The sequence below is a fragment of the Oncorhynchus keta genome, unplaced genomic scaffold (assembly GCF_023373465.1).
Source record: "Oncorhynchus keta strain PuntledgeMale-10-30-2019 unplaced genomic scaffold, Oket_V2 Un_contig_6808_pilon_pilon, whole genome shotgun sequence".
Lineage (NCBI taxonomy): Eukaryota > Metazoa > Chordata > Actinopteri > Salmoniformes > Salmonidae > Oncorhynchus > Oncorhynchus keta.
Window position 1 is genome coordinate 23,973 of NW_026289073.1, and position 12,874 is coordinate 36,846.

The following is a 12,874-nucleotide window of genomic DNA, read 5'->3' on the forward strand; positions in this document are numbered from 1 at the left end:
AGTAATTGAGATAAATTGTCTAGATATAGTAAATTATCGTCTACATATAATGAGATGAAGTGATCAGTAGATTTGTGGGAAATGTGTGTTATTTCTTTAAATTTATGAATTGCCTGGGCCAGGGGTTTCATGGATAATAAAAATAGCAAAGACGGTCCAAGGTCTCGAGACAGGACGACAACATAAAAGTAAAATTAGTGCTGTAATCACATATCTCCCAAATGAATATTTGTGAACAGCTGTATTAAACATTTTGAGCAGTAGTGGACCTAATTGAAAACAAAATGTTAAAAAGACCATCAAATCATATGTAATTTGTCACATGCGCCGAACACCTTACAGTGAAATGCTTACTTACAAGCCCTTAACCAACAATGCAGTTTTAAGAAAGTAAAAAATAAAAGTAAAAATAACAAATAGTTAAAGAGCAGCAGTAAAATAACAGTAGCGAAGCTATATACAGGGGGTACCGGGACAGAGTCAATGTGCGGGGGCACAGGTTAGTGAGGTAATTGAGGTAATATGTACATGTAGATAGAGTTAAAGTGACTATGCATAGATAATAAACAGAGAGTAGCAGCAGCGTAAAAGAGGGGGTGGGGGACAATGCAAATAGTCTGGGTAACAAATCAAATCAAATCACATTTATTTATATAGCCCTTCGTACATCAGCTGATATCTCAAAGTGCTGTACAGAAACCCAGCCTAAAACCCCAAACAGCAAACAATGCAGGTGTAAAAGCACGGTGGCTAGGAAAAACTCCCTAGAAAGGCCAAAACCTAGGAAGAAACCTAGAGAGGAACCGGGCTATGTGGGGTGGCCAGTCCTCTTCTGGCTGTGCCGGGTAGAGATTATAACAGAACATGACCAAGATGTTCAAATGTTCATAAATGACCAGCATGGTCGAATAATAATAAGGCAGAACAGTTGAAACTGGAGCAGCAGCACAGTCAGGTGGACTGGGGACAGCAAGGAGCCTTCATGTCAGGTAGTCCTGGGGCACGGTCCTAGGGCTCAGGTCAGTTGAAACTGGAGCAGGAGCATGGCCAGGTGGACTGGGGACAGCAAGGAGTCCTCATGTCAGGTAGTCCTGGGACATGGTCCTAGGGCTCAGGTCCTCCGAGAGAGAGAAAGAAGAGAGAAGGAGAGAATTAGAGAACGCACACTTAGATTCACACAGGACACCGAATAGGACAGGAGAAGTACTCCAGATATAACAAACTGACCCTAGCCCCCGACACATAAACTACTGCAGCATAAATACTGGAGGCTGAGACAGGAGGGGTCAGGAGACACTGTGGCCCCATCCGAGGACACCCCGGACAGGGCCAAACAGGAAGGATATAACCCCACCCACTTTGCCAAAGCACATCCCCCACACCACTAGAGGGATATCTTCAACCACCAACTTACCATCCTGAGACAAGGCCGAGTATAGCCCACAAAGATCTCCGCCACGGTACAACCCAGGGGCAACCCAGACAGGCCGACCACAACAGTGAATCAACCCACCCAGGTGACGCACCCCCCAGGGACGGCACGAGAGAGCCCCAGCAAGCCAGTGACTCAGCCCCGTAACAGGGTTAGAGGCAGAGAATCCCAGTGGAAAGAGGGGAACCGGCCAGGCAGAGACAGCAAGGGCGGTTCGTTGCTCCAGAGCCTTTCCGTTCACCTTCCCACTCCTGGGCCAGACTACACTCAATCATATGACCCACTGAAGAGATGAGTCTTCAGTAAAGACTTAAAGGTTGAGACCGAGTTTGCGTCTCTGACATGGGTAGGCAGACCGTTCCATAAAAATGGAGCTCTATAGGAGAAAGCCCTGCCTCCAGCTGTTTGCTTAGAAATTCTAGGGACAATTAGGAGGCCTCGTCTTGTGACCGTAGCGTACGTGTAGGTATGTACGGCAGGACCAAATCAGAGAGGTAGGTAGGAGCAAGCCCATGTAATGCTTTGTAGGTTAGCAGTAAAACCTTGAAATCAGCCCTTGCTTTGACAGGAAGCCAGTGTAGAGAGGCTAGCACTGGAGTAATATGATCAAATTTTTTGGTTCTAGTCAGGATTCTAGCAGCCGTATTTAGCACTAACTGAAGTTTATTTAGTGCTTTATCCGGGTAGCCGGAAAATAGAGCATTGCAGTAGTCTAACCTAGAAGTGACAAAAGCATGGATTAATTTTTCTGCATCATTTTTGGACAGAAAGTTTCTGATTTTTGCAATGTTACGTAGATGGAAAAAGCTGTCCTCGAAATGGTCTTGATATGTTCTTCAAAGAGAGATCAGGGTCCAGAGTAACGCCGAGGTCCTTCACAGTTTTATTTGAGACGACTGTACAACCATTAAGATTAATTGTCAGATTCAACAGAAGATCTCTTTGTTTCTTGGGACCTAGAACAAGCATCTCTGTTTTGTCTGAGTTCAATAGTAGAAAGTTTGCAGCCATCCACTTCCTTATGTCTGAAACACATGCTTCTAGCGAGGGCAATTTTGGGGCTTCACCATGTTTCATTGAAATGTACAGCTGTGTGTCATCCGCATAGCAGTGAAAGTTTACATTATGTTTTCGAATAACATCCCCAAGAGGTAAAATATATAGTGAAAACAATAGTGGTCCTAAAACAGAACCTTGAGGAACACCGAAATGTACAGTTGATTTGTCAGAGGACAAACCATTCACAGAGACAAACTGATATCTTTCCGACAGATAAGACCTAAACCAGGCCAGAACATGTCCGTGTAGACCAATTTGGGTTTCCAATCTCTCCAAAGAATGTGGTGATCGATGGTATCAAAAGCAGCACTAAGGTCTAGGAGCACGAGGACAGATGCAGAGCTCGGTCCGATGCCATTAAAATGTCATTTACCACCTTCACAAGTGCCGTCTCAGTGCTATGATGGGGTCTAAAACCAGACTGAAGCATTTCGTATACATTGTTTGTCTTCAGGAAGGCAGTTAGTTGCTGCGCAACAGCCTTCTCTAAAATCTTTGAGAGGAATGGAAGATTCGATATAGGCCGATAGTTTTTTATATTTTCTCGGTCAAGGTTTGGCTTTTTCAAGAGAGGCTTTATTACTGCCACTTTTAGTGAGTTTGGTACACATCCAGTGGATAGAGAGCCGTTTATTATGTTCAACATAGGAGGGCCAAGCACAGGAAGCAGCTCTTTCAGTAGTTTAGTTGGAATAGGGTCCAGTATACAGCTTGAAGGTTTAGAGGCCATGATTATTTTCATCATTGTGTCAAGAGATATAGTACTAAAACACTTGAGCGTCTCTCTTGATCCTAGGTCCTGGCAGAGTTGTGCAGACTCAGGACAACTGAGGTTTGGAGGAATACGCAGGTTTAAAGAGGAGTCCGTAATTTGCTTTCTAATAATCATAATCTTTTCCTCAAAGAAGTTCATGAATTTATCACTGCTAAAGTGAAAGTCATCCTCTCTTGGGGAATGCTGCTTTTTAGTTAGCTTTGCCACAGTATCAAAAAGGAATTTCGGATTGTTCTTATTTTCCTCAATTAAGTTAGAAAAATAGGACGATCGAGCAGCAGTAAGGGCTCTTCGGTACTGCACGGTACCGTCCTTCCAAGCTAGTCGGAAGACTTCCAGTTTGGTGTGGCGCCATTTCCGTTCCAATTTTCTGGAAGCTTGCTTCAGAGCTCGGGTATTTTCTGTGTACCAGGGAGCTAGTTTCTTATGAGACATTTTTTTAGTTTTTAGGGGTGCAACTGCATCTAGGGTATTGCGCAAGGTTAAATTGAGATCCTCAGTTAGGTGGTTAACAGATTTTTGTCCTCTGGCGTCCTTGGGTAGGCAGAGGGAGTCTGGAAGGGCATCAAGGAATCTTTGTGTTGTCTGTGAATTTATAGCACGACTTTTGATGTTCCTTGGTTGGGGTCTGAGCAGATTATTTGTTGCAATTGCAAACGTAATAAAATGGTGGTCCGATAGTAACCATTTGATTAGCTGTTCAGGAGACTTATGGCTTGGTTGTAGAAGCCTTTGGACCTAGACTTGACACTACGGTACCGCTTGCCATGCAGTAGGAGTCTACAGTCTATGACTTGGGTGACTGGAGTCTTTGACAATTTTTAGGGCCTTCCTCAATTTTTAGGGCCTTCCTGGATGGCAGGAAGCTTGGCCCCAGTACATGGCCCGGTGGCTGTGTGATCACGCTCTCTGCAGCCGATGTGAGTAAGACCTTTAAACGGGTCAACATTCCCAAGGCCGCTGGGCCAGACGGATTACCAGGACGTGTACTCCGAGCATGCGCTGACCAACTGGCAAGTGTCTTCACTGACATTTTCAATTTCTCCCTGTCTGAGTCTGTCATACCAACATGTTTCAAGCAGACCACCATAGTCCCTGTGCCCAAGAACACTAAAGTAACCTGCCTAAATGACTACCGACCCATAGCACTTAGTACATCTGTAGCCATGAAATGCTTTGAAAGGCTGGTCATGACTCACATCAACACCATTATCCCAGAAACCCTGGACACACTCAAATTTGCATACTGCAAATGATCCACAGATAATGCAACCTCTATTGCACTCCACACTGCCCTTTCCCACCTGGACAAAAGGAACACCTATGTGAGAATGCTATTCATTGACTACAGCTCAGCATTCAACACCATAGTGTCCTCAAAACTCTTCACTAAGCTAAGGACCCTGGGACTAAACAGCTCCCTCTGCAACTGGATCCTAGACTTCCTGACGGGCCGCTCCCAGGTGGTAAGGGTAGGTAAAACACATCCACCACGCTGATCCTCAACACGGGGGCCCTCAGGGGTGCGTGCTCAGCCCCTTCATGTACTCCCTGTTCACTCCCTGACTGCACGGCCAGGCACAATTCCAAAACCATCATTATGTTTCCTGATGACACAAAAGTGGTAGGCCTGATCACCGACAACGAGACAGCCTATAGGGAGGAGGTCAGAGACCTGACCATGTGGTGGAAGGACAACAACCTCTCCCTCAACGTAATCAAGACAAAATAAATGATTGTGGACTACAGGAAAAAGACAGGGCATGCCCCGACGGGGCTGTAGTGGAGCACGTTGAGAGTTTCAAGTTCCTTGGCATCCACATCAACAACAAACTAACACGGTCCAAGCACACCAAGACAGTCATGAAGAGGGCACAACAAAACTTATTCCCCCTCAGGAGACTGAAAAAAATGTAATGGGTCCTCAGATCCTCAAAAGATCTTAAAGCTGCACCATCGAGAGCTTCCTGATGGGTTGCAACACTGCCTGGTATGGTAACTGCTCGGCCTACGACCGCAAGGCACTACAGAGTGTAGTGCATATGGCCCAGTACATCACCTTGGCCAAGCTTCCTGCCATCCAGAACCTCCATACCAGGTGGTGTCAGAGGATGGCCTTAAAAATCGTCAAAGACTCCAGCTACCCTAGTCGTAGACTGTTCTCTCTGCTACCGCATGGCAAATAGTAGCGGTGTGCTAATTCTAGGTCCAAGAGGCTTCTAAACAGCTTCTACTGCTGTTACTACTCTCTGCTATTATCTATGCATAGCCACTTTAACAACTCTACCTGCATGTACATAATTATCTTGCATAAGTTTCTTGCTAGGATATCAAGACAGCTGGAACATTTAATAAGAGAGTGCAGGCCTTTCAAATTCCAAGTGAGAAAAGCTAGCGTTGCATTGTAAAAACAAAAAGAAAAAAATGAGTCTATTATTAATTATGTAATTGTTATCTTTAGTGATTCTGTTTTCTATTTAGGAGATTGATTTCCCATTCTAGCTCAGTTCGTGCTGTTTCCAGGTCATGCAATGCAAATAGTCCGGGTAGCCATTTGATTACCTGTTCAGGAGTCTTATGGCTTGGGAGTAAAAACTGTTGAGAAGCCTTTTTGTTCTAGACTTGGAAATCCGGTACCGCTTGCCATGCGGTAGTAGAGAGAACAGTCTATGACTGGGGTGGCTGGGGCCTTTGACAATTTTTGGCCCTTACTCTGACAGCGCCTGGTGTAGAGGTCCTGGATGGCAGGCAGCTTTGCCCCAGTGATGTACTGGGCCGTACACACTACCCTCTGTAGTGCCTAGAGGTCGGAGGCTGAGCAGTTACCATACCAGGCAGTGATGCAACCCGTCAGGATGCTCTCGATGGTGCAGCTGTAAAATCTTTTGAGGATCTCAGGACCAATGCCAAAACTTGTTAATTTCCTGAGGGGGAACAGGCTTTGTCGTGCCCTTTTCACGACTGTCTTGGTGTGTTTGGACCATTCTAGTTTGTTGTTGATGTGGACACCAAGGAACTTGAAGCTCTCAACCTGCTCCACTACAGCCCTGTTGATGAGAATGTGGGCATGCTCGGTCCTCCTTTTCCTGTAGTCCACAATGATCTCCTTAGTCTTGGTTACGTTGAGGGATAGTTTGTTATTCTGGTACCACCCGTCCAGGTCTCTGACCTCCTCCCTATAGGCTGTCTCGTCGTTGTCGGTGATCAGGCCTACCACTGTTGTGTCGTCTGCAAACTTAATGATGGTGTTGGAGTCGTGCCTGGCCATGCAGTGGGTGAACAGGGAGTACAGGAGGGGACTGAGCACGCACCCCTGGGGAGCTCCAGTGTTGAGGATCAGCATGGTAGATGTTTTGCTGCCTACCCTCACCACCTGCGGGCGCACCGTCAGGAAGTCCAGGATCCAGTTGCAGAGGGTGTTTAGTCCCAGGATCCTTATCTTAGTGATGTGCTTTGAGGATACTATGGTGTTGAACGCTGAGCTGTAGTCAATGAATAGCATTCTCACGTAAGTGTTCCTCTTATCCAGGTGGGAAAGGCCAGTGTGGAGTTCAATAGAGATTGCATCATCTGTGGATCTGTTTGGGCAGTATGCAAATTGGAGTGGGTCTAGGGTTTCTGGGATAATGGTGTTGATGTGAGCCGTTACCAACCTTTCAAAGCACTTCATGGCTACAGATGTGAGTGCTATGGGTCTGTAGTCATTTAGGCAGGTTGCCTTTGCGTTCTTGGGTACAGGGACTATGTTGGTCTGCTTGAAACATGTTACAGACTTAATCAGGGACATGTTGAAAATGTCAGTGAAGACACCTGCCAGTTGGCCAGCACACACGTCCTGGTAATCCGTCTGGCCCCGCAGCCTTGTGTATTTTGACTTGTTTATCACTGGGGCTAAGCTGCCTGCCAAACCTTGACCCAGAAAATATAAAAACCTATCGGCCTATATCGAATCTTCCATTCCTCTCTAAAATGTTTGAAAAAGCTGTTGTGCAGCAACTCACTGCCCCCCTGAAGACAAACAATGTATACGAAATGGTTCAGTCTGGTTTTAGACCCCATCATAGCACTAAGACTGCACTTGTGAAGGTGGTAAATTACCTTTTAATGGCGTCAGACCGAGGCTCTGCATCTGTCCTCGTGCTCCTAGACCTTAGTGCTGCTTTTGATACCATTGATCACCACATTCTTTTGGAGAGATTGGAAACCCAAATTGGTCTACACGGACAAGTTCTGGCCTGGTTTGGATTTTATCTGTCGGAAAGATATCAGTTTGTCTCTGTGAATGGTTTCCCTCTGACAAATCAACTGTAAATTTCGGTGTTCCTCAAGGTTCCGTTTTAGGACCACTATTGTTTTCACTATATATTTTACCTCTTGGGGATGTCATTCGAAAACATAATGTTAACTTTCACTGCTATGTGGATGACTCACAGCTGTACATTTCAATGAAACATGGTGAAGCCCCAAAATTGCCCTAGCTAGAAGCCTGTGTTTCAGACATAAGGAAGTTGGATGGCTGCAAACTTTCTACTTTTAAACTCAGACAAAACAGATATGCTTGTTCTAGGTCCCAAGAAACAAAGAGATCTTCTGTTGAATCTGACAATTAATCTTGATGGTTGTACAGTCGTTTCAAATAAAACTGTGAAGGACCTCGGCGTTACTCTGGACCCTGATCTCTCTTTTGACGAACATATCAAGACTGTTTCAAGGACAGCTTTTTCCATCTACGTAACATTGCAAAAATCAGAAACTTTCCATCCAAAAATTATGCAGAAATATTAATCCATGCTTTTGTTACTTCTAGGTTAGACTATTGCAATGCTCTACTTTCTGGCTACCCAGATAAAACACGAAATAAACTTCAGTTAGTGCTAAATACGGCTAGAATCCTGACTAGAACCAAAAAATGTGATCATATTACTCCCCTACACTGGCTTCGTGTTAAGGCAAGGGCTGATTTCAAGGTTTTACTGCTAACCTACAAAGCATTACATGTGCTTGCTCCTACCTATCTTTCCGATTTGATCATGCCGTACATACCTACACGTACGCTACAGTCACAAGACGCAGGCCTCCTAATTGTCCCTAGAATTTCTAAGCAAACAGCTGGAGGCAGGGCTTTCTCTTATAGAGCTCCATTTTTATGGAATGGTCTGCCTACCCATGTGAGAGACTCGGTCTCAACCTTTAAGTCTTCACTGAAGACTCATATCTTCAGTGGGTCATATGATTGAGTGTCGTCTGGCCCAGGAGTGTGAAGGTCAACGGAAAGGCTCTGGAGCAACGAACCGCCCTTGCTGTCTCTGCCTGGCCGGTTCCCCTCGATCCACTGGGATTCTCTGCCTCTAACCCTATTACAGGGGCTGAGTCACTGGCTTACTGGTGCTCTTCCATGCCGTCCCTAGGAGGGGTGCATCACTTGAGTGGGTTGAGTCACTGACGTGATCTTCCTGTCTGGGTTGGCGCCCCCCCTTGGGTTGTGCCGTGGCGGAGATCTTTGTGGGCTATACTCGGCATTGTCTCAGGATGGTAAGTTGGTGGTTGAAGATATCACTCTAGTGGTGTGGGGGCTGTGCTTTGGAAAAGTGGGTGGGGTTATATCCTGCCTGTTTGGCCCTGTCTGGGGGTATCATCGGATGGGTCCACAGTGTCTCTTGACCCCTCCTGTCTCAGCCTCCAGTATTTATGCTGCAGTAGTTTATGTGTCGGGGGGCTAGGGTCAGTCTGTTATATCTGGAGTACTTCTCCTGTCTTATCCGGTGTCCTGTGTGAATTTAAGTATGCTCTCTCTAATTCTCTCTCTCTCTTTCTCTCTTTCTTTCTTTCTTTCTTTCTAACTTTCTTTATTTCTCTCTCTCGGAGGACCTGAACCCTAGAACCATGCCTCAGGACTACCTGGCATGATGACTCCTTGCTGTCCCCAGTCCACCTGGCCGTGCTGCTGCTCAGTTTCAACTGTTCCGCTTGTGGCTATGGAAGCCTGACCTGTTTACCGGACGTGCTACCTAATAATAATATATGCCATTTAGCAGACGCTTTTATCCAAAGCGACTTACAGTCATGTGTGCATACATTCTACGTATGGGTGGTCCCGGGGATCGAACCCACTACCCTGGCGTTACAAGCGCCATGCTCTACCAACTGAGCTACAGAAGGACCTGTCCCAGACCTGCTGTTTCCAACTCTCTAGAGACAGCAGGAGCGGTAGAGATACTCTTAATGATCAGCTATGAAAAGCCAACTGACATTTACCCCTGAGGTGCTGACTTGTTGCACCCTCAACAACTACTGTGATTATTATTATTTGACCATGCTGGTCATTTATGAACATTTGAACATCTTGGCCATGTTCTGTTATAATCTCCACCCGGCACAGCTAGAAGAGGACTGGCCACCCCTCATAGTCTGGTTTCTCTCTAGGTTTCTTCCTAGGTTTTGGCCTTTCTGGGGAGTATTTCCTAGCCACCATGCTTCTACACCTGCATTGCTTGCTGTTTGGGGTTTTAGGCTGGGTTTCTGTAGAGCACTTTGAGATATCAGCTAATGTAAGAAGGGCTATATAAATACATTTGACTTTGATTTTATTTGATTTACTCAAGTCGGCTACGGAGAGCGTGATCACACAGTCGCCTGGAACAGCTGATGTTCTCATGCATGCCTCAGTGTTGCTTGCATCGAAGCGAGCATAGAAGGGATTTAGCTCATCTGGTAGGCTTGTGTCACTGGGCAGCTCGCGAATGTGCTTCCCTTTGTAGTCTATAATAGTTTGCAAGCCCTGCCACATAAGACGAGTGTCGTTGTAGTATGATTCAATCTTAGCCCTGTATTGACGCTTTGCCTGTTTGATGGTTCGTCGCAGGGCATAGCAGGATTTCTTGTAAGCTTCCGGGTTAGAGTCCCGCACCTTGAATGCGGCAGCTCTACCCTTTAGCTCAGTGCGAATGTTGCCTGTAATCCATGGCTTCTGGTTGGGGTATGTACATACAGTCACTGTGGGGACGACGTCCTCGATGCACTTATTCATAAAGCCAGTGACTCAATGCCTATCGGAAGAATCCCGGAACATGTTCCAGTCTGTGATAGCAAAACAGTCCTGTAGTTTAGCATCTGCATCATCTGACCACTTTTTTATAGACCGAGTCACTGGTGCTTCCTTTTTTCTTGTAAGCAGGAATCAGGAGGATAGAGTTATGGTCGGATTTACCAAATGGAGGGCGAGGGAGAGCTTTGTACGCGTTTCTGTGTGTGGAGTTCAGGTGATCTAGAATTTTTTTCCCTCTGGTTGCACATTTAACATGTTGATGGAAATTTGGTAGAACTGATTTAAGTTTCCCTGCATTAAAGTCTCCGGCCACTAGGAGCGCCGCCTTTGGGTGAGAAGTTTCCTGTTTGCTTATTTCCTTATACAGCTGACTGAGTGCGGTCTTAGTGCCAGCATCTATCTGTGGTGGTAAATAAACAGCCATGAAAAGTATAGCTGAAAATTCTCTAGGCATGTAGTGTGGCCAGCAAACATTTCTGGAGAGACCTTGAAAATAGCTGTGCATGACCGCTCCCCATCCAACCTGACAGAGCTTGAGAGGATATGCAGAGAAGAATGGGAGAAACTAACCAAATACAGGTGTGCCAAGCTTGTAGCAGCATACCCAAGAAGACTCAAGGCTGTAATCGCTGCCAAAGGTGCTTCAACAGAGTAATACTTATGTTTTTTAAAATCTGTAATAAATTGGCAAACATCTCCAAAAACCTGTTTTTGCTTTGTCATTATGAGGTATTGTGTGTAGATTGATGAGGGGAAAAACAATTTAATACATTTTTGAACAAGGCTGTAACCTCACAAAATGTGGAAAATGTCAAGGGTCTGAAAACTTTCCGAGACACTGTACATGTCATCATTCATGAAGTTGTAAGCTGCAACAACAGTCTCTCTAATAGTGTATAATCAATATATTGTGAAGATTAATTCATGGACAAAACTGTAACAATTAAGGGCATGAAGCCTAGTGGTTAGAGCGTTGGACTAGTAACCGGAAGGTTGCGAGTTCAAACCCCCGAGCTGACAAGGTACAAATCTGTCGTTCTGCCCCTGAACAGGCAGTTAACCCACTGTTCCCAGGCCGTCATTGAAAATAAGAATATGTTCTTAACTGACTTGCCTGGTTAAATAAAGGTCAAATTAAATTAAAATGAATTAGTTTAGAAAAACATCCCTAGCCATATTCTAAAAGATAGATTAAGCACTGGTTTAAACATCTTATTTCCAAACTCATTAAAAAAAATGAATCCACAATTAACCAACTGAAAAGTTTTCCGCATCAACATAATTGTTCAGTGGTGTAAATGGGCAAACGGTTCATATAGGAGTATCATATTAAAACATCATAGTACATCATAGACATGACTACGTCATTTCGGTCACAACTTGCAGGCTTGTTTTTCGAATTGCTGTGCGTTTTGTTGCCAACCTATTTTGCTACCTGACAACTTTACGGGTTTCACTTTTTAATTACCGTTCATATATTTATTTATTTTTCCTCAACTTTTTCACTCTGGACACGATTCGTCAGGACCTCCAACAGCCGAAGCTAAGTAGTAACATTAACATGATGCCTTCTAATTGCAGCCGCTGTGCTCGCCTTACGGCGAGGATAGCTGTACTGCAAGCCCAGCTTCAGACGCAATCGTTAGGCAAGGGTAATTTCAGTGTAGGAAAGGATGAAACAGCGTCTGTGCCACCAGTAAGTACAGATAGTAGTATAAATCCCCTGGCACAGTCCCCAGCCGGACAACTTTCTCACGGTTTCTGGAAGGAAATGCTGTAGGAACGCTCAACCGGTGTCGCTCATTCAGCAGACAGAAACTTTCAACCGGTTCTCCCCATTAAGCAGCGGGTCGGTGTCAGAGGCCGAGTCTTCTCTGGTCTCTACTCCTCCCGTTACAGGGTCTGAGACGCCGAAGCTTCCCACCATTAGCTCTGACAAATTGAAAACTCTAGTCATTGGCGACTCCATTACCCGCAGTATTAGACTTAAAGCGAATCATCCAGCGATCATACACTGTTTACCCGGGGGGCAGGGCTACCGACGTTAAGGCTAATCTGAAGATGGTGCTGGCTAAAGCTAAAACTGGCGAGTGTAGAGAGTATAGAGATATTGTTATCCACGTCGGCACCAACGATGTTAGGATGAAACAGTCAGAGATCACCAAGCGCAACATAGCTTCTGCGTGCATATCAGCTAGAAAGATGTGTCGGCATCGAGTAATTGTCTCTGGCCCCCTCCCAGTTAGGGGAGTGATGAGCTCTACAGCAGAGTCTCACAACTCAATCGCTGGTTGAAAACTGTTTTCTGCCCCTCCCAAAAGATAGAATTTGTAGATAATTGGCCCTCTTTCTGGGACTCACCCACAAACAGGACCAAGCCTGACCTGCTGAGGAGTGACGGACTCCATCCTAGCTGGAGGGGTGCTCTCATCTTATCTGCCAACATAGACAGGGCTCTAACTCCTCTAGCTCCACAATGAAATAGGGTGCAGGCCAGGCAGCAGGCTATTAGCCAGCCTGCCAGCATAGTGGAGTCTGCCACTAGCATAGTCAGTGTAGTCAG